Below are 22,277 nucleotides of genomic sequence, written 5' to 3' on the forward strand. Positions count from 1 at the left end.
GCTGATGTATATAAAGAATTATATTTCTGTGGAATTCCCCTTTTTGATGCTCTGTACAATGACATAATGTAACTCCTACAATATGTTCATTTGATATTTTCTTTTGTTATCTGTATTTATTTTATAAGTTTCTCTTTTCAACAAGTTTATAAGTTTATGATATTGCTCTTGAATAAGTATCTGTCTCTGTACGTATTTATTTATCTAAGTTTGTAAGTTATTTATAACTTGAACCTTATTTTCAATAGTGACAATATTATTTGGTTCAGCACGAACCAGTTTTATAATCTGAACTGAAATTTCAATTGTGTATTATGGATACATCCTTGATGATTTTGCTTTTAAACGTACATTCATTTCCATCTTTTTGTACGCTTTTTCTAATAAAAACTATTAATGATTTTAAATTTTTTTTCTAAAGCAAAGTTTGAATTTTTCATCCACTTTTTCCATTACGATGTCCAACTCTATCGTTTGGTTCTGAATTTTAATTTCGTCAAACAAAAGTTGGAATTGACTATACATATTTGTTTTTAATGGAACGTAAGAAATAAATGGTAAGTTTTTTTTTCCCGGCAACACTTAGACGCCACTGTCATTTGTTGACATAACTGTTCTGTTACTGTCTATCGTTTAATTAGGGATATTTTTAACCTCAAAATTCTTCAGTTTCTATATCACTTAGTTCTCTATTCGCTTTTATTAAAACTATGAGTTAAAGGTTAAATTTTTTACATCATTTTGAAAACAAAAACCATCACCTTTGTTAAGTATTCATGTTTTATAACCGAATCAATTTTCGACTAAAGGTTGATTTTCATGACCCCGTGTCAACATTCATGTGGGTCATTGGGTCAGCTGAATGTCAATAGTGCATCGAGTATCGGATACCATTCGCTAGCTGCATAAAGGTGATTCAAAGGTGACCTGATTGTCAACTACGAATATGATTTAACTTTTATATTCCTTTTATCATCATTTCAGCAATAGTATGTCCACGGCTGGGCATAGGGCTTTCCCAGATATGTCCTACTTGCAGGACCGGTTGGGAGCAGCCTACATCTAGCTACTTTCGAGGTCCTTGCCAAGATCTATACACCTAAGTGAACGTCCTACGCTGAGCTCACCAGTCCTTGGTCTTCACTCCAGAAACTTAAAACCTAGCATCCATCTATCATGTCTGTATCATCATTCATTTATTTATTACTATCAACTTTGGATCATCTTTTTTATCCTATGCAAAGCTCTGTCTCACCTGATCTTAAGCGATGACGCGATCTACGACGGTACACGCTAGACGAAAGAGTGAATAGAACTCTTGTCTCGAAGACTCCTAAGTTATAATTGTCATCTAAAGTGAACACTTATATACATCATGAGAAGTATGCCCTAAGCGATCAATTAGATAGAAACGTGAAACAGTTTGAACTATAAAAGCCTTATAACGCATCTTTGAAATTAAAGCTAGAATAGACCCAAACGCACCCAGATCTAAAACATCCCAAAAGAAACTCCGTGAGTTTTTTGTGGTCAATTCTTTACAATACTATATCATCACTTAAAAAGCATTCTCTGTGTACTTTGTATAGCTCATTTGTTGTTAATATGCGTATGGCACTCCCTATACAAAAATCAATAGTTTCAAAAATGTATAAGTAAGTATTGATGAATGTATAAGTAACGTATTGATAATGCAAAAGGTAAACATGTTTTTAAAATAAGGATAACTGAATATTAAAATTACATATTGTTTTTTATCTATCCTTGCAGACTTAGTGCGAAAAATTATTCCCCTGTCGCATTTGAAAAAATAAATTATTGTAACATATTTAAGAGTAATCACTATATTTGGGGTGATAATAAATAAGTGTAAATGTTTGCTGACAAATAAGATATACATTCGTTCCATTAGAGCCTTTGCTTATAAAAGTAATGTGGAACAAAAAAAGTTGAGAATCAGTCCGTCATATATTAAAATTAATTATTGTTTACAGAATTTGTACTACCAGAAGTTAAAAGCCTTTTACATTTATCAATTTATACAAAATAATATGATGCAAGGGTAAAATATTTTAAGATTTTTGCTTACAAAGGAGCTATACTTTCACACCCTTAAATATTTTCACCTATAACCAAACAGCCTGTACACCTGAGTTATAATAGAAGTTATATATAAAATTCTCGTGTCACGGTGTTCGAACTTGAACTCATCCGAAACGGCTTGACCGATTTTTACCAAATTTTACATGCGTATTCAGTATGTCTGAGAATCGGCTACTATCTATTTTTCATACCCCTAAGTGATAAGGGTGGTCCACCCCTAAATTTTATGTTTAATTTTTTAGACAATTTTTTTGGTTTTTATTTTATTATGATACAGCATACAAAAATACATACAAACCTAAATTTTCCCCCCCCTACGATCAACCCTTATCTTACATTTGTTAATTAAAAACTTTAATTTTTTTTGCAAAACAACGTTTGCGGGATCAGCTAGTAGAAGTTATAAAAATGATAGGCTTCGTAGCTTATAATTACATTTATATAACACAAATAAATTAAATTATTATTAACATATGCATCAACCCACTGTTCTAATTTAATCAAAACACAGTTGAGCGCAAATATGAATAAATTACTCCCAACACGATTATCATGCCTCGTTGGCTACGCTTCTACGACGCCTACGCCACGCGCTACGTGCTACGCAAATAATTAATTTGATTTGATTTCTGACAAATATCAAAATCGTGAATCATTAAAATGTATGTTTACTTAATAAAGTAACCTTCCTTGCCATTTAATTTATGTCGATACTTTAATATGGTATATTTAGAACTAACCTGCCTAAACTGCCTTAAGCCTCCCAGAATTCCCAAGAGGGAGAGGGCGTCCAAAAGCTACGTGGTGGTCTAATATGAGAAAGGAACTGGAAATCCTTCAACTTGATGCAGGGACAACCCAGGATAGAGTGGCCTGGCGCAAATTGATAAGGAGACCCGACCCCAAATAAAGGGAAAAGGGAAGGAAGAAGAAGAAGAAGAACCTCCATAGATCATCTCTGTTATGTAGTAATTATCTATTAATATATTTCACACATTTTACATTTAATAGCGGACTTAATGTCATAGAGTAGTTAAAACACGCATTACAATTCCTCCACATGCGAATAGACAAACCATTTGAAATGTCATCCATGTAATAGCTACATATTTTATAAATTAAAAAAAGAAAAACCTAAAAAGGTTATATGTATTACGAGAAAAGCACACATAGGTCTCATTACGTTAGAGTGCGTAAAGGGTCGACCGTTGAAGCCGTTACGCTGAATAATAAAGAAGATGACACCTCCGGAGTACCGAACTCAGGAAAAGGGATTTTCTCTATACACCTCAATACACCTCTGTATAATTCAAATTCAGAACATGGAGAGACTAAAATAAATACAGTAAAATCATTTTCACTTTTTGTCACGCTATAAAAGATTATATAGAAGGTTAGGAAATAATAAAGCAGGTGTGATATCAAATATTTAATGGAATCAGGCGTTACCGTGCGGAAGTCCATCCTAAGTAAGAAAAGGACCAATATTTAGCCGGAGTCAGAGACTCTGTGTTTGGCACTAATCGGTGTAACATAACTCCTGTAGATGCCCTGGTGGGGTGAAACGCGTGTTGAGTAATTCAACGGTGGCATCTGTGTAATTCGCATTGTTTGCCGCATACGCATTTATCAGCGGGCGGGCGGTGCACTTTGATGCACGACTACCACTGCATGTGCGGAAGTGGCTAAATATTGGTCCTTTTCTTACTCAGGCATGATATCGTTGTAATTTTTTTGTTTTTTTTTTATTAATATTTGTTTATATTTCATATTAGTTTAATATCAACATTTTTAAAAAGGTTTTCGAAAAGTGACCACGAACAGGTAGATACGAAATGGGCAAGCATCCCACTATGTGGATCGACATAGTGAAGGTGTCGTTGGAAGTCGCTGGATACGGGCAGTGAAGCCTTAAGCCTTTGAGGGAAACCCATGTCTTGCAGTGATCATCAATTCGATGACGTAGTGGTGATTATTAATATCTTTATTTACGATAAAATATAGCTCACTCACAGTAAACTAATCTGCCATACATATCTCAACTACAAGAAAGACAAAATGACTAGATGAACAGATTTTACAAAATTTGTGTAAACATTTAAAATGATCACCAAGAGATATAAATTCACTGCATTTCTCTTTTATACGTTTTAATACAGTCGATTAATATGCGATTCGGTAAATATCCTCTGGAGGAGTTGGTTTTACTTTTGCCCTTTTTGCGCCCTCAGGGAAATACTCTGATGTATTTGTTTTTTTATTAACGTGTTCATTACGTTAGGAGATCTAAAAGGCCCCTCAATTTTTATTTTATGCGATGAACAAAATCATATCACGCTACGATGCAGAAACCATGTTATGCCAGCTATGTTGCGTATGATTTTTTGCATTATTTAGCATAATATAGAGTTATATGAAGTCTCATACGCAGTATAAGAATATATAGTTATGAGGTATTTTTATTGAAACAACAAGCTTATAGTTCTTTGAAAATGACGCAGCGAGCGTGTTCAATAATACTTTAGATAACGACCGTTTTCGGTATAGCATTCTTCCTCATGTCGAATTGACCTATTTCTACAAGGCTTCACTGAGATAACGAATTTTATGAAAAGCTTTAAATCACATCGGGGACTTTTTTCGTAATCTTTCAGTTTAACGCTACCATCTAAGTGTTATTTCAAATGTAATACACTCTACGAGGAAAACTGTGCTTAATGTGGTGTATAGATAAGCAATGGATTTTCGGTTATTATGGAAATAAAAATTATTATTATTCAGTCACCCTAAAAACACTCTAAATTCACTTAATTGTTTTAAATTGTATAAATTTTGAACATGGGTATAAATAACGACGCATTGACAGCACAAAGAAGTTGTCGTATGAACCAACGGTGTTTTCATATCTGATATATTAAACTGTTAAATATATATTTTTGAAACTGATTGATTTTAAATTTGATTTAATAAACAAAATTATGTCAACGATATCTGTAGAAAAAACAATGGACGTCTTACGACTAATTGCTACTCCTTTTAATTAATTTACAATGCATCATTTAAATTACGAATATCATCACTTAACTGGCATAATTTAGTTTGGCTGACATATAAGATCGTAGTTTTATTTTATAGACACGCCCACTGCATGTCGTAGGCCACACCCAAAGATATCTTCGGAGGTATATACCATAATCACCACGATTAAAAGGCAGGTTGTCGCAGTGTGATATCATCAGTAGCAATATATATTAGGGGTACCGGAAAGTAATGTCGTTTCGGCATATTTTACAGAAAAGCCGATTGATTTTTACCGCTCTAAAGTTTATTGGTTGTAGGTGATCTTTAAGACGTAAATGTGAATCCCATTTGCTTAAAATTTAAGTGTGTCTGATTCTAGCTTTAATCGAATTGGAGTCTTTTGTCGTTCTTCACATGTGATCAGTAATATAGGGGGACCGGAAAGTAATGTCGTTTCGGCATATTTTACAGAAAAGCCGATTGATTTTTACCGCTCTAACGTTTATTGGTTGAAGGTGATCTTTAAGACGTAAATGTAAACCCCATTTGCTTAAAATTTAAGTGTGTCTGATTCTAGCTTTAATCGAATTGGAGTCTTTTGTCGTTCTTCACAAGTGATCAGTAATATAGGGGGACCGGAAAGTAATGTCGTTTCTGTCGACAAATAAGAAAGGACCAATATCTAGCCACTTCCAAACCATGACTCTGTGTTTGGCACTAATCGGTGTGACATAGCTCCTGAAGATACCCCGTGGAGGGGTGAAACACGTGTTGAGTAGTTTAAATTCACTCAAAAAAAAAAAAAAAAAAATAAAAAAAAAAAGGGTGAATTTACGGTGGCGGTTGTGTAGTTGGCATTGTCTGTCGCATGCGCATTTACGAGCGGGCTGGCGGGCGGTGCACTTTCATGCACGACAACCACTGCATGTGCGGAGGTGGCTAGATATTGGTCCTTTCTTATTTAGGATGGACTTCCGCAATGTAACGCCTGAATCCATTAAATATCTGTCGACAAATTTTACAGAAAAACCTACTGATTTGTTACCGCTCCAGCATTGAAAATTTGTACACTAGATAGCAAAAGATTGTTGATATCATACGTATAAACTTGTTAAAAATGTAGTCGTGTGAATTTAACTTAAGAAAGCGACATTACTTTCCGGTCCCCCTAATAATGAACGCAAAAAGTGTGAATTACTTAAAACTGTATCCCGGGAATCGAATCTGCTACGATCGTCTCAATCCTCTACCGTTAAGCAACAGCTCAACACGTCATATAAAACCTCTTTAAAAATATTGTTGTTTTTCATGTCCTCTGCTATAATCTACTTCCAATACAACATAAATAAATACAAGACAATATCGTATTACGTAGGACGGACAGTATGGCCGACCTCTTGACCCACTTCGTGGACCTCTAGCCCCATCAAACTTGTGACTTTCGCAGTTCACTTATAAAATATTACGTTACTTATTTCACTGAAGAGTACTACAAATAAAATTGGATACAGAATCCAATTTTACAGCTCCGTTTCAAAACAAATTAATTCATAAACTATATATCCCGATAAATGAAGTACTTTATGAAATATTTTATAATTATAAAGGCCTGTTACGTCGCAATAATAAAATGAAAATGAATTCAATTTTCTAATGATCATTTAATGGTTTTCCTGTTTTGGTTTTGTCAAGAAATTTTTAATGGAATCAAGCGTTATCTTGCGGAAGTCCATCCCAAGTAAGAAAAGGACCAATATTTAGCCACTTCCAAACCATGACTCTGTGTTTGGCACTAATCGGTGTGACAAAGCTCCTGAAGATGCCCCGTGGAGGGGTGAAGCACGGGGTGATATGCATTGTTTGCTGCATACGCATTTATGAGCGGGCTGGCGGGCGGTGCACTTTATTGCACGACTACCACTGCATGTGCGGAAGTGGCTAAATATAGGTTCTTTTTTTGATTGTCAAGAAATTATTTTTAATTATGTTTTTAATAAGTTTATTCATTAACAGTTAAAAGTTACTAGCCCCAAGTAGGTTTTTAGATCATGTATTACGTAATGCACGCGTGTGTGCGTGTCACACAATGTGTCTTCTTGGATTATATTTTAAATGTTAACTTAATAAAGAAATCACTTGTTATAAAACAATTTTCGGAGAACTTAAAATGTATTGACAATAAATGATGTTTAAATTCCAAAACAAATTTTCTATTTCGTACACAGCAGAGCTGAAAATAATGTTTTTGTCTATTTTAGTGCTTTTATAGGTTACGATATTTGACAGCTAATGACAGGTGTTTTATTTTACTCTGTATTTTATACCAATAAATATTGTTTTCAATATTCTTAACGCCAGTTGTCTTATAGTAAAAGATATGTATTTTTCGTTTCAAGACATCCAAACACGCTTTAGTTCTGATTTATGCCAAATTTTTGGACACTTATCACGTGTTTTAAGTTACTCTGTGGTGTATACGAAAGAGGTTACGAACTTTTGTCGTACCTTAAGGAAAAGCTGAAAAAAAAACAAATTGGAACTTCCTTTTCTGATTATAGATGGAAAAGAAAGAGGTTTACATATTTGTGAATTTCAAAGAGCAAAGAGGAAATAATTTATCCAGGCCCAATAATATGACTAAGTAAATACTTAGGCCATGAAAAACGGAGTAAAGTTATTTATACAAAATAATGTAAATCGTAAAATTGCGAAATTTGAAGAATATTTATAATGTATATTAGATGAAATTTATATTTTTAAGGATTTTGATTGAAGTTCCGGATACATTTGGTATCCACATATACAAGTATAAATAAAGCTTCACTGTAAGTTAGTTGCAGTGTTTATTCCAGCTAAATTAAAAGTGTAAACACTTGATGTCGTTTCTTTTACTTTGGCGGCCCCGTTTTTGGAGCATCTAGTACTCCCCTACCATGTGTAAGCAATCTTTTTTACAATAATAACATTTTAACATAATCTTTTATTTTCATTGTCATCTTACATTCTTCTAAGCGTCTACCATCGATTCTTCTTTCTTCACTTCACATTATCTTTCATTCCAACTCATTCTTTCACTTACAACGGCTTTTATCCTGGATCCTACATTTACATTTATTTATTCTATCATTTTATTTCTTTAGTATTTACATTTATTTTTTGGTAATTCTTAATTCTTATATACAGGAGGCCCGAAAAGTAATGTCGCTTTCTTAAGTTAAATTCACACGACTACATTTTAATCAGTTTTTATTTATTTTCAGCAATATATTCACCTTTGTTATCAACAACCTTTTGCTATCTAGTATACAAATTTTCAATGCCGGAGCGGTAAAAAACAACCGGTTTCTCTGTTAAATATGTCGACATAAACGATATTACTTTCCGATCCCCTAATTGATTAATAGATTAATAATTTGCGATGGTATGGCCACATTCAATGAAAACCAGATGACCACGTGGTAAAAACTGCCTTAAGCCTCCCAGAATTCCCAAGAGGGAGAGGGCGACCAAAAGCTACGTGGTGGTCTAATATCGGAAAGGAACTGGAAACCCTTCAACTTGATGCAGAGACAACCCAGGATAGAGTGGCCTGGCGCAAATTGATAAGGAGACCCGACCTCAAATAAAGGGAAAAGGGAAAAAAGAAGAAAAAGAAGAAGAAGAGTGCCCATAACAGAAATTAAATTTGTCACGATTTAAAAATGATATCATTGATAGAAAATTATTTTTAACCTTATGTTGTTTTATTTCATTATTTTCGCAGCATGAACTAAATCAAGTATATCAAAGAACATTATTATCATCCGTGAGTTGTTTTAACAGGGGAAATCCCCCGGAGGACTTTGCCAAAGTTCGTTAATAATAACGAGTCAGGTTGTTAGAAAATTCGCGGCGGTTATTAAATAAATTGTGTTCATATTTCAAACTCCATCGTACGCTTCAGGTATTTTACAGTTTGCTTTTATACTGAAAAAGTAAAATTTCGAAATTTCGTTGAATAGACAAAGTATTGTAATTTTTTCCAAACACACTAATAGTCTTTAATTTTGATTTATAAAAGTCATATACAGGGTGGGCTAGAAAGAACGAGGTAATTAAATTGTTTTACTCATAAAAGACACGCTGGAGTAGTAGAAGATAGATTTGTTTCTCTAAAATTTAGTCGCCATAATCCTGGCGGTGATAAACTAATCTAAGCTATAGTAGCCCAAGCTTTGTGGGCTTTTTTCTATGATTTTATAAATTTTAACACCCTGTATAATAGATATGACATTATTACTGGTCATAATAACTACAATCCATTTACTTCTAGAATGAATCGTGATTGTCTATCGTCTTAGCCACTCGTTAAACCAATCAAGTAATTTTTTAATTATTTATCATCTTCATCGTTAACATTTCCAACGTTCAGGGGAGCATTTAAACCGTGGAGGGGTGAAACACGGGTGAAACACACGATTTGACGGTGGCAGTTGTGTAATTCGCATTGTTTGCCGCATATCATCAACTAGCTGGCGAGTGGTACACTTTGTTGCACGACTACCACTGCATGTGCGGAAGTGGCTATATTGGTCCTTTTCTTACTTAGGATGGACTTCCGCAAGGTAACGCCTGATTCCATCAAATATTTCAACCGTGCGACGTCCACAGCTGGACATAATCCTCACCCATTTAAAACAGGAACTGCTTGTCTCAATCGTCTTCTGACAACCTTAGCAAGGTCGACAGTCCACCTTGTCGGAGAACGTATGTTACAGGCACGGGGGGTTCCCCGAGTACCTTCATCGGTTATAGCTCAAGGAGAACCCCGCGTGCTTCTGTGAACTGGGTGTGGACTAGACCGTGCTCTACCTTGTAGCCCAATGTCCGGCGTTCGGAGGACTCCCGGTCTACTCCGAATGCCGATTAGGCATAGAGGTTGACGGAAAAAAAAGGCTTTACTAATAAGAGATGAAGATACGAGACATACATTCCTAAAACTGTGCAGAAAAATTGTAAAAAGTAATAAAAAAGTAAATTGTAAACAAAGTAATAACTGTAAAACGGTGAAAGAAGAAAGGAATAGGAAAGATCGAAAAGAGGGAAATGGAATCGAAAAGGGTAAGACAGACGAAATGTGGAAAGTAAGAAAAAGAATGAAGGAATGTAGAGTGCGGAAATAAAATGTGACAAGATTATCAAACGAAAAGAAATGACCCTGTCCTTCCACAAGATAAAGGAACGAGAGACCTCTAGTGGACCATATAAAAAAAACGTGCGCTACTCTTAAAGGCAAGCAACAAATTTCTTCATCTGTCTTTTGTCACAAGAAAGTAACGTGACTCCAATCATCAAATATCTGAGATTTTTCTTGTATAACTATATCAAGAAGTACTTTGTTCATGTCTAGAGACTAAACCTGGTATTATTCCAAGATAAAGATTCCATAATAAACGGATAAAAGGTAAAGAAAAAAAAGACAAATATACGACCGTGAGATGTCCCGAGTGCTCCCTTCTAATGAATATTAATTTAACTCAAAGTACGTAACTTCACCTGGGATACGAGAAGACGGCATTAGTCGAAATTACTCTTGTAATTTCGACTAGTGCCGTAATAGATAGAACAAGAGTTCTATCTATTAAATTAGTTAAGAACACTTACAATGGCATCATGAATGTGATGAAAAGGCGTACTTTCTTAATTATAACATTACTAGCTGATCCCGCAAACGTTGTTTTGCAAAAAAATTAAAGTTTTTAATCAACAAATGCAAGATAAGGGTTGATCGTAGAGGGGTGAAAATTTAGGTTTGTATGTATTTTTGTATGCTGTATCATAATAAAATAAAAACCAAAAAAATTGTCTAAAAAATTAAAAATAAAATTTAGGGGTGGACCACCCTTATCACTTAGGGGTATGGAAAATAGATAGTAGCCGATTCTCAGACATACTGAATACGCATGTAAAATTTGGTAAAAATCGGTCAAGCCGTTTCGGAGGAGTTCAAGTTCGAACACTGTGACACGAGAATTTTATATATTAGATAAGTCACTAATTCAATAAAACATCTATCCTTCTGCTTATTGTCAATTGATGGACACCCACTATAAGGTATAGGCCTTCCCGAAGATCACCACGATGCCTGGTCCTGCGCTGCCCGCTTCCAGCGACTTTCAGCAACCTTAACCTAGTGGGGGGGGTCTACCCACGCCGCGTCTACCGACACGTGTTCAGCACTCCAAAAGCCATTGGTTGCACGAACGATATGCCTCACTGCCAACTACTACCGACGACTACCTTCCGAACACATGCTTCCAAACTCATATGCCCACCGTCTCGAGATACACCTAAGAGAAAGATCAAAGGACCAAATCCACTGTCCATGCATCTCCGCTATTCCTAGCGGGAATACTTCACCTATATTAAAAATCTACGGGAGAGGTTTATGTCCATCAACGTTATACGGTTGCTTAATGAAATGTATTATACATAATAAATATATTAAATATAAAGCGTAAAAATATTTTATATATATTATATATATTTTCAAATGAAAATAACGAAACACATAATTAAACGAAATATGTTAAATTGTATCTTGTGAAATAAAGACGACCTACTATTTCATTATATCGATTGCTTTCAAATCTTCAATAAGGCTTTGTAACGGAAACCTCTTTCATCGTTAAAGTCTAATATATCCTTTTTATTCTCTAATGAAATGAAATCGATACATGTTTATATATATTATATATACACACACAAATAAAAACACTACTAAACATGAATATATATAATATAGATAAAATATGAATAGATGAAAAAAATAACTATTAAAAAAACAGCATTGATACAAGTAACTTCAGTATTTTAGTTTGCACATACATTTGAAAACACTCTAAGTTATACCTTGCTTATAGATAGAAGAAATCATACTTTCACTTAGAATAAATAATACAGATCACTTCTGTTTTCGTCATTTTAGACTATACACCTTCGCTGCAAGACATACGCCTCTTCGAAAGATATCTACGGGAAATACCACAATAGCCGCGCTTGGCAGGCGAGTTGACGATCGTTTGGTATTACGGTATACAGATGAAGCTGCTGCCAATCCTCTAAAAATTATTCGAGATCTGTGGCAATCCTATATAATAAATGTACAAAGCGTGAATTATACAAGATTATATCTCGGTAATCGAACCCGCGACCTACAATCACAAGTGTCGATCCTCTACCGCTAAGCTAGCATTGCTTACTTCTGTACTAGCACCAAGAGAATGCTAAAAGATCCCAATTTGATATATATTTAGATCAAACTAAACGCCCTCACAATGTTATCCTCAGGTAAAAGAATGTATAGTTACTCAATTTAAATATAAATTATGTAAATATATCTAACTGTCAAGTTATTATCTATGCTACAAAAGAGATTCGCAATTTCAACGAAACAACAAGACTTCACAAAGTGAAATTTCTCGCGGGAGAAAAAGCTGGAACAAAAATAATTAGCGATTCTATCAAACGCTAATTATTTCTTTAGACAAAACAATACCGGTACGAGGTTATGAAATAAAAAGTTACGATCGCGAGAGAATATTGATGATGGTAATGGTGATAAAAATTTAACAAAAATAAAGGGACGAATTAAAAAAAAAATTTTTCATTAGCAACGTTATTACGTCATGACATTTTGTCTAAGAGACTCAACAACTGTAGACATGTTAAGTTTTTAATCGAACTTGATAGAAAAGGTTAACTTCTTGAACTTAATGCTTAAACTATAAAAAATATTAAATCTTCATTTCTAGCATAAATTTTCCAACACAAAAAATTATCCTGAACTATCTGTAAACATATTACACCACGGCCAATTATCATCACACAAAACACAGACCCATGCTTGTATGAATTTTTGTCATATTAGAACATGATTGCTAAACTAACAGCGTTAGACTCTACAGAAGAATTGTTGCAGTGATATTATTTGTTAGGACAGAAAACATTAGCTGCTAATATAGTTACCAATTTTTAACGTAAAAGAAAGAATGCCAAAATAGTCACATCCTCTATAAAGACAAACACATAAAATAAAGCTACCAGGATTCCATATACGAGATAATCACAAAAGAGCCCAAGGTAAGCTCATTCAGGTTTTTTTTATTTAATAGTATCAATTCAACATTACTTTTGGTGGACTACGAGAGATTGAAGTAGATATTCCAGTTTACAACACGATCGTTAACAGAAAAATAAGTAAATTGTTAAGTCTAACCAAAATTCAGAGATAGAACACCTTTGTGATGGACAAATCAAGTGAAGACCCTAACAAATATAATATATAATAGCCTATGAATCTATTCGTGTGAAATACCATGGGGGAAGAGATGGCGGAGAACTAGTAGAAGAGACGTGAAACGAATACCATAATCACTATTACTCTGCCAAAAACAACAGTCGAAAAGAAGACAACGCCAAAAAAGAACGTCAAGCTTTACACTGATGCACATTGACTTAGAAAAGGACTGAGTGAAAAAGTAATGCATGAAAAGGTCATCTATCTACCTTGTAAATAAATCAAGCTTCAGTCTATATATAAATAAATATTAAAAACACCTGTTGAAATCTTTTAGGTGAAATTTACTTCCATATTCCCTTTACACGGCTCAAGTTTGATCAAAACAAAACAGACCCATTCATCTGTACCTGAGCGAAACTGGCACGCGTCAAATAAATCTTCGTCCTCGCGATTCACGATTTATTATTATTGTCGTCCCCTTAAACACATCGAAGGAATCCGAAAAACATTTTCTTTTAAGGAAAACATCTAATGATCATGAATAATGTTTTACGAATTTTCCTTACATTAAGAACTCAAAGGTATATTTATTTTTATTTATTCAAAATAGAGTTACAAGTAGATGTAAAATCATTAAAGATTGATAACAAAGAAACTATACTTAATGAATCGTCCTGTATATTTGGTCTCATATCGGAATCTAAATATATCCCAATTAAAGATAACGGAACTAAGAACAAGCATAGATGGTCAGAGAATCATAGAGGCAATGAGTAGACTAGACCACGATACACCGATAGAACTTAACTTGATTTTAAAAATAAATCCTACAAAATAATTAATGCGTTTGGGGATATCAGATTTAAGTAAAGATAGAACATGACCCAAGTCGATATCAATCAATGACGCAAATGCAAAAGGTGAATTTTGAAAATCTATTAAAAAAAGACGTATATTTAATGGAATCAGGCGTTACCTTGCGGAAGTCCATCCTAAGTAAGAAAAGGACCAATATTTAGCCACTTCCGCACATGCAGTGGTAATCGCGCAACAAAGTGCACCGCTCGCCAGCCCGCTCATAAATGCGTATGCGGCAAACAATGCGAACTACACAACCGCCACCGTTTATTCACTCAACACGTGTTTCACCCCTCCACGGGGCATATTCAGGAGTTATGTTACACCAATTAGTGCCAAACACCGAGTTGTTTTTTGTCACTCGGTGCACTTTGATGCACGACAACCACTGCATGTGCGGGAGTGGCTAAATATTGGACCTTTTCTTACTTAAGACGTATATTGTAAAAAATAATATCGATAGTAATCTAATGACATATCGAATCGAAAAGAAATAGTGGCAATCAGAAACAAAGCTGGTTCCTTTAAAACATAATATCTATGCTAATTAATCTCACATATTTCAGACGTAAATTATTGGTTAAGTTTCTAATAATAGAGCTAGGAACAACAAATGGCATAGGTTAATCTATTTGCAAGTTAAACCGCAGAATGAATTAGCCATGATTACATGTGCAAGTACGCAACCACGCACAATTAGCATTACTAACATTAACCCTTTCCACTCCAAGGCTGTTATGTAGCATCGATAAAATTTAATTGAATTATAGTATCTTGCGATTCTAGAATATGTTTCATTCATTCGTGATTCAAACATTTTAGTAACAAAAGTCTTTCCTGTTTTAAAATTTTCCGCAAAAAGAAGTATTACACCATGTCGAGTATCACTCGACAGTGGAACTTGTGGAACAAAATCAGTGTCGAGTGACACTCGACATTGGAGTGGAAGGGGTTAAGCTTGACGTAAGCTTTATTGCTCAAAAAATAGCATTGTCCGATGCTACTATTATCGGACAAAGCTTTGTTTCACCAAATTGAAACTGCTATAATCTTCTTACGTTATAACTTTTAACGAGCCGTGTCTGAAGTTGGCCGTTCATATTTCGTTTCTATAACGACGGTAATCAGTTAAATTGACTTATTTTTATTTAATGGAATCAGGCGTTACCTTGCGGAAGTCCATCCTTAGTAAGAAAAGGACCAATATTTAGCCACTTCCGCACATGCAGTGGTTGTCGTGCAACAAAATGCACCGCCCGTTGATAAACGCGTATGCGGCAAACAATGTGAATCACACAACCGCCACCGCCAAATCACTCCTCAACACGTGTTTCACCCCTCCACAGGTCACCTTCAGGAGTAATGTTACACCGATTAGTGCCAAACACAGAATCTCTGTATATATTATTATTGGTCCTTTTCTTACTTGACTTATTTTTATACATTGAAATAGCATAACGAGAAGCGTGAACACTGTGTATTTTACATTTTACATGTACTGTCTATAGGCAAAGCGTCTGACTTCTGTCTCTCCTGGTGTTAAATTATAACCAGATCTACAATGCTACGTTGCCTAGAACAAACTAATTCATACTATCAATTTATAGTTAGATAGTGTTAGAGGAAAAAGAAAGACGCCAAGTCTTCTTGGAGTAAAAATAAAATAAATAAGGTAATTAAAAGTAACAAATCCCATTCAGGTAGGACAAGAATGAGAAAACAAACTGTGATATTATGTGATGTATAATTTATAAATGCAAATTGTAAATAAAAAAAATAGAAAATGTAACTCTGTAAGCAAAGACGAAGTGAATAAGATGACGTAAGAAAGTAAAATGAAGTATAGAAAGAAATGGAATAGAAATGACGAATAAAAGAAAGATGTCTAGAAGATAATTTGAAGGATGAAAATAAAAAAGTCAGCGGAAAATTTTACAACATATTGTCGCTGCGTACCTAAGACAGGCGATGTTACAAGAAGTCCCTAATAATGAGAGCCATAAAAAAAGTTAAACTGGCTGAAAACAACGACTAAGTAGGTTGCTGTATTCCCAGTTGCTCGCACTATAAAAGTAGTTGCAAACGGTTAATGAACGTTAAATGTTAACATCCTTTTAGTACTGTTGTTTCTAGCTATGTTTTTGAAAAATAAAATTGTAATCATAAAACCGACACAGTTGGGTAAATGTTTGTAGCTTAAAAAACGTAGAAGCGCCAACTAAGAAAAATAGATCGTTCTTAGCGATAAGACCACCTATTATTACACTAGTAATATACATAGTTCATTAATTATAGTTGTAAAAACTTTAAAAGGATGTATATATAGCAAATTTGCGGCCAAAAAATGTAATATATTCGAATCAGGCGTTACCTTGCGGAAATCCATCCTAAGTAAGTTAATAACTCTATGTTTGGTACTAATCGGTGTAACATAACTCCTGAAGATGCCCCGTGGAGGGATGAAACACATGTTGAGTGGTTTAACGGTGGAAGTTGTGTAATTCGCATTGTTTGCCGCATACGCGTTTGTCAGCGGGCTGGTGGGCGGTGCACTTTGTTGCACGACTACCACTGCATGTGCGGAAGTGGCTAAATATTGGTCCTTTACTTACTTAATGTATGATACACCCAATCCAAAAAAAAAGGTTGCAGAAACAATAAATAAAGTAATGATGATACAGTAAGAAAAAGAGTTTTCAAAACTAGTGTATCTATTCTTACAGGCATTGTACTGCTCGAAGTTATTGGACTGTCACATTGCAATAGAAACAACAACATTCAGAGTGATCACTTGATTCACGGTGATGGGAATTAGGCTTTAAATTATTTTGCTGACAAATGGGATATACGTTTACCCATTTTAATGCCTTTACATCTATAACTAATCATCATGTATTTAATAAAGTATGTCTAAGACGTGGACACTAATGTAATAACAAAAGAGGAAAGAATGAAAGATTGAACAGAGTAAAAGAGAAAGATAGAAGAACTGTAGCATGAAAGATAGATAATAGACCGAAAGAAACAATAAAGTATGAAAGAAGATAAAGAAAATAAAAAACTATGTGAAAAAATAAATTGCAAATAAAGTCCCTGTCCCACTATAAATAGGGGTACGAAAGGCCCCCAATAGCGGGGGTCATAAAAAAAAAAGACGTGGACACCTTCTGTGATAACCATCTATCCACAAGTTCTACCTAAATAAACACTCTGCGTATGTTTTAAGATACCTACTGTGACGGGAAAAAGGAGAGAAAAAAACATATATGTAAATAGAAGTGAAAAAATTATTGATCTGTATAAAACTTTGTCCCTCCCAAGATAGGGGTTAATGATATGTCTCCAATAACGGAGGCCATTTCAAAAACTGTTACTGGCACAGTGCAAAATAATAATCCAATGAAAAATCACACAGATTAAAAAACTATACACAACAAAAGGCGAACTGAAGTAAAAAATCAAAACTTTACAAAGTGACTAAAACGTTTCCAGTGTAAAAGGAGTTTCGCCTTTTGTAAGTTTTTTGGCCAAGAAGCATCGCTAAGTTTCACACCAATCCGCAAATATTACAATTTTCAAGGTCGAAGTTAAAATCGATGGCAGTGGCTTGGCAAGGCTCCAGGCCATGAAATATTACTTTGGTTTAATTTCTGTTACAGTGTTACTACATTTAAAAAAATCTTAGATTTTCCATCACAGGTCTCAAATCTCCCATATGTACAATGAATATACAATGATCTCAACCCTAAGGGTCTTTGACTCGACATCTCTGGTGCTCTATAGCATAAACGCATAAATGACACCACGGCTCATTTTAAGATTGCTCGGACCATTTTTTTTGTTTCGGGAAGAAAATCTTCCGGACGTTCAAGATGCCCCGCCTCTGGGGGGAGGACGGGAGTATGTGGGATTCCTACTCACTAAAACCCCCCGGTGATCGCCCTCTGCGCTATAAGGGGGATCGCGGTATCTCCCGGTCAGGGATCGCCACGCGGTCTTCCTTCGCGCTGTGCTATTTTAGATAGCCCGTCCTGGGGTATGCGTGTATTGTTCACGCTACCCCCGAAATCCTCGTGGTGCTATCACGATGGTTCGAGACCACGTCGAACCATCGTCCGCCTCAGAGTCGCCGAAGCTAGTAGGAGTTTAGGGCCTCCACCCTAAACTCCCGCGACTCCGAAGGCCCCGTTTATGGTAGGGGAACACCATTCACCAGAGGGCCGTTGCGAGGCGCGTCCCTGCGCTGACGCCGTCGTCTCCGAGCGGTATCTATCCTCTGCCAATCCCGTTCGGCTGCCTCCTTCTGGACTGCCATGACGGTCTCAAATAAAAAGGCCAGGTTGCTCGGACCATATATCAAACGGCATCGCGGCAGCTCTCGATAAAGCTGGCTATATAAAGTTGAATAGAAATTTTTTATTTTTCCATGACTTTCAATGTGCATAATACATCTTTATGGATTGTATCAGGTTTTGTTTCGGTTTTATTTATCGATGTTTTTAAACATGGTAATTTTGTGTTTTAAAAAGTACTACTTATCCGAAATGTATGAAATTTAAGATATTTTGTTTCTAAATCTTTTTAAATAAAGAAATACGTTGACGTCGTGTCAAACTTTCAAATTCAGAAGCTATTTACTACAGGAATAAACACGATTTGAACCACACCAACCTAACAGGCGTTGTAAATCTAACGTATTTTTTCGAAATATCATTACTAAATTTTTTTTTACAAAAAATGGAATTACCATGTTTTTTTTGTTCTGATACTCTTCATATATCCAATTTATACACCAAATAAGACTAACAAACATTCATACAAACTCAAAAATGTTTTTTTTTTTAATGAAAAATGTGATTAGGTATGACATAAGTAAGAAAAGGACCAATATTTAGCCACTTCCGCACATGCAGTGGCAGTCGTGCAACAAAGGGCACCGCCCGCCAGCCCGCCGATAAATGCGCATGCGGCAAACAATGCGAATTACACAACTGCCACCGTCAAATCACAACACGTGTTTCACCCCTCCACGGGGCATCTTCAGGATATATGTTACACAGAGTTCTGTTTTTGGCACTAATGGCAGGTAACGCCTGATTCCATTAAATATTAAATAGGTATGACATAACCAACCGTCATATCTTCTATGTACTAAGACTTAATATCAACGACCAGCCTCTATTTGTATTAGACATAAGCGGTAGCCTTTTTCATGTCGTGTCCGGATCATAATGACATGAAATATAAAATAATACTTCTATAAACAGCTCCTAGCAATCTTTTTTTTCTCACTTCATTTGTAGGCTCTCCTTGTTTATCAACTTCCAACGGCTATTCTCTACGGAAGGCAATACAAGATACTTCAAGACTTTACTGAACCGATATGGAGGGTATGCAAATCTATTCTTTATTTAATTATAATAAAACTAGAAACCAACCCTAAAACAAAAAAAAATACTTTTTCATTTTCACTAGAGAGCTACGCGTAAATTACCGAATCGATAATGCAGCGGATTTCCGAGTTCATAAGCTTAAGGTGCGATTTAAAAATAGAATGAATAATGACCAGTGATTCTCAACCTTTTTTTTCCAGAATACTTTTATATGCATTTCAGTGCAAAAACTTTAGAGTAAAGAATGTATAGATCATTTCTCATCAAATAACTTTTGCACTTTCTAATCATTCTGTGTGTAATGATTATTCTTAAATATGTTACTATAATGTATTTTCTCTAATGCGACAGGTCGATAACTTCTCGCAGTTTTTTTTTATGACCCCCGCTTTTGGAGCCCTCTCGTACCCCTAATTAATTGGGATCAGGGTCTTTGTTTACAAGTAAGTTTTTCAGATTTTTCATCTTTATTCTTCACTCACTGTCATACTTCTCAATTTCTTTTATTCTTACTTTATTTCCATCACAATATCTTTCATTTTGTTCTTTTATACCTTCTTGCTTTCATCGCCTTCCTTCCATCATCTTATTACTCTTAGGTGGCTAGGTACATTTTTTTTATTCTTTATTTCATTATTTACATATTCTATTTTTTTTATCACAGTTCTCTTTGGGTTGTGCTTTCTTAATAAATTAATACACTTTTCTTATTCTATTTTTCCTATTATTAATTGACTAGTTATTTTATGTACAGTTTACTCTGCCTAAATAGATAATAAACAATATATAACTTTAATATTGAATAAACCTTATTATGAAAACACTTTTAGCTTTTATATTATTGTTATGTTGTTTATTATTTTTGGATAGGGTGTACCATATATTAATTGACAGTCACGTGATCTCAGTAAATAAAATGTGTTCACGTAAAACCAGCAGTAAAGCCTTTCTCTGACCTTCAACCCGTAACAATATTTAAGCAATTAGAAAGAATTATAACAAGTTCTGAAGTGAAGAAAACCTAGTTAAGGACATCGGAAGACGATAAATGCAAACGGCTTGGAAAAGGTCTTATTGGGAAAACTATGCGGAGGTTTATATGTAGCAGTGAACACTCTTTGACTAAAATTACAAAGATAAAGACGATTTAAGCGCTAAAATGGTAAAATTATTCTAATGCTGAAATAATTCTTTTCAAACTTAAACTTAAATACAGTGGCTCTATCTGGACTCACCCAAATTCCTTTTTAGCGAACGCATTATTCTATATTCTTTCTTCTTCCTCTAAGACCAGAAAGTGGCTGGCGAAGAAAGTCCTTACTGACACCATCCCTGGGTTTCCACAACCCATTCATCACACCACAATCTACTCAGTCACTCTGAACAATGCTAGAACGGATCTCACATCAACAACAACGAACTTACGTAAGATCTTAGTCAAAAATAACAAACAGTTTGAGAAACGGCTTCACTTCCTGCTACAGCCGACTCCGGCCCCACCTCCACGCTTAGCGAAGGCAACCCGAGATAGGACCCGTGTGTCACCTTCATTGGCCGAGTTCTATCATTACTATCATCTCACATTGTACACCAACACACGTTCAATATGCCTTCATACCAACTTCGTTAAACTATCGCAATTGGACAAGTTTCATTTTGTTAACTTCACGGACCCCTCAGTTCCGCGAACTAGGACCTAAATAAGCTACACAAGCCTCCGATCTAACAGTATTAACATTAACATATACAATATATATGACAACACTCTTTAGTTACGGCGCGCGTCGACAGATGGCGCTAGTTTCCGGCATAAACGTATAAGAGGCACCGGGCGATAAAATCGACATTAACAAAGTGAAATCGACAACGAAACGACATATATCCAAATATAGATTAAAAATGGATTTGAATACTAAAATAATAAATTATTTCCGCATTTCTCTCTGGTTTAATTATTATTTCATTTAAATATTAAGTTAAATAAAGACTGTTATTGTTATTCCATTATAAAACAAATATTGAAATTATTTTAACCATCACACATTTCTTGTATTCTATTCGTTACTTTACGGTTTTGAGCTTCGTTAAGCCGAAGGCTTTCAAATTTGGAATATGTTACCCAGTGGCGTACCTAGGGGGGGGCGGTGGGTGCGGTCCGCCCCGGGCGGCACTTACCTTGGGGCGGCATTTTTTATATTTACTAATAGTTGTAAAAAGCAACTTATTCATTTCAAATTTATTTTTTTTCTTGAATAATAAATGATTATTATGATTATTTGAAGAAGAAAATAGTAAAACGAGATCAGATGCTGATATTACTCAATTCTACGCAATCTTTTTCTTTTCTATGTTACCTTCATTTATGAGTACCCACCCGTCCTTTTGGAAATTAAGGACGCTCAAAAATACCTGCAAGTAAAAGGGTTAAATGTCCACCAATGCCATATAAAACTAAATTCTTTGCAAACACATTTCATGGAACAAAGAGATACGCTAGTTCAAAACGCTGTTATAGCAGCCAAAATAATTTGTGAAGAGTTGGAGATATCGACTGTGCGTCGAGTTAGAAGGAGAAAAAATATGAGTGGGGAAAATTCGACGTGGAGACGAGGGGCTATCCT

At 35.0% G+C, this 22,277-nt stretch overlaps 1 protein-coding gene across 1 annotated transcript in view; it reads right to left on the bottom strand.

Moving 5' to 3' along the window:
* Nucleotides 1-22,277, bottom strand: part of Mtmr6 (Myotubularin related protein 6) — an 82,110-nt gene that overhangs the window by 36,247 nt on the left and 23,586 nt on the right. The gene's annotated exons all lie outside the window — the stretch shown is intronic.

The sequence above is a fragment of the Battus philenor genome, unplaced genomic scaffold (assembly GCF_028537555.1).
Source record: "Battus philenor isolate CCGP_79_NKW_IND1 unplaced genomic scaffold, ilBatPhil1.0.hap1 SCAF_22, whole genome shotgun sequence".
NCBI lineage: Eukaryota > Metazoa > Arthropoda > Insecta > Lepidoptera > Papilionidae > Battus > Battus philenor.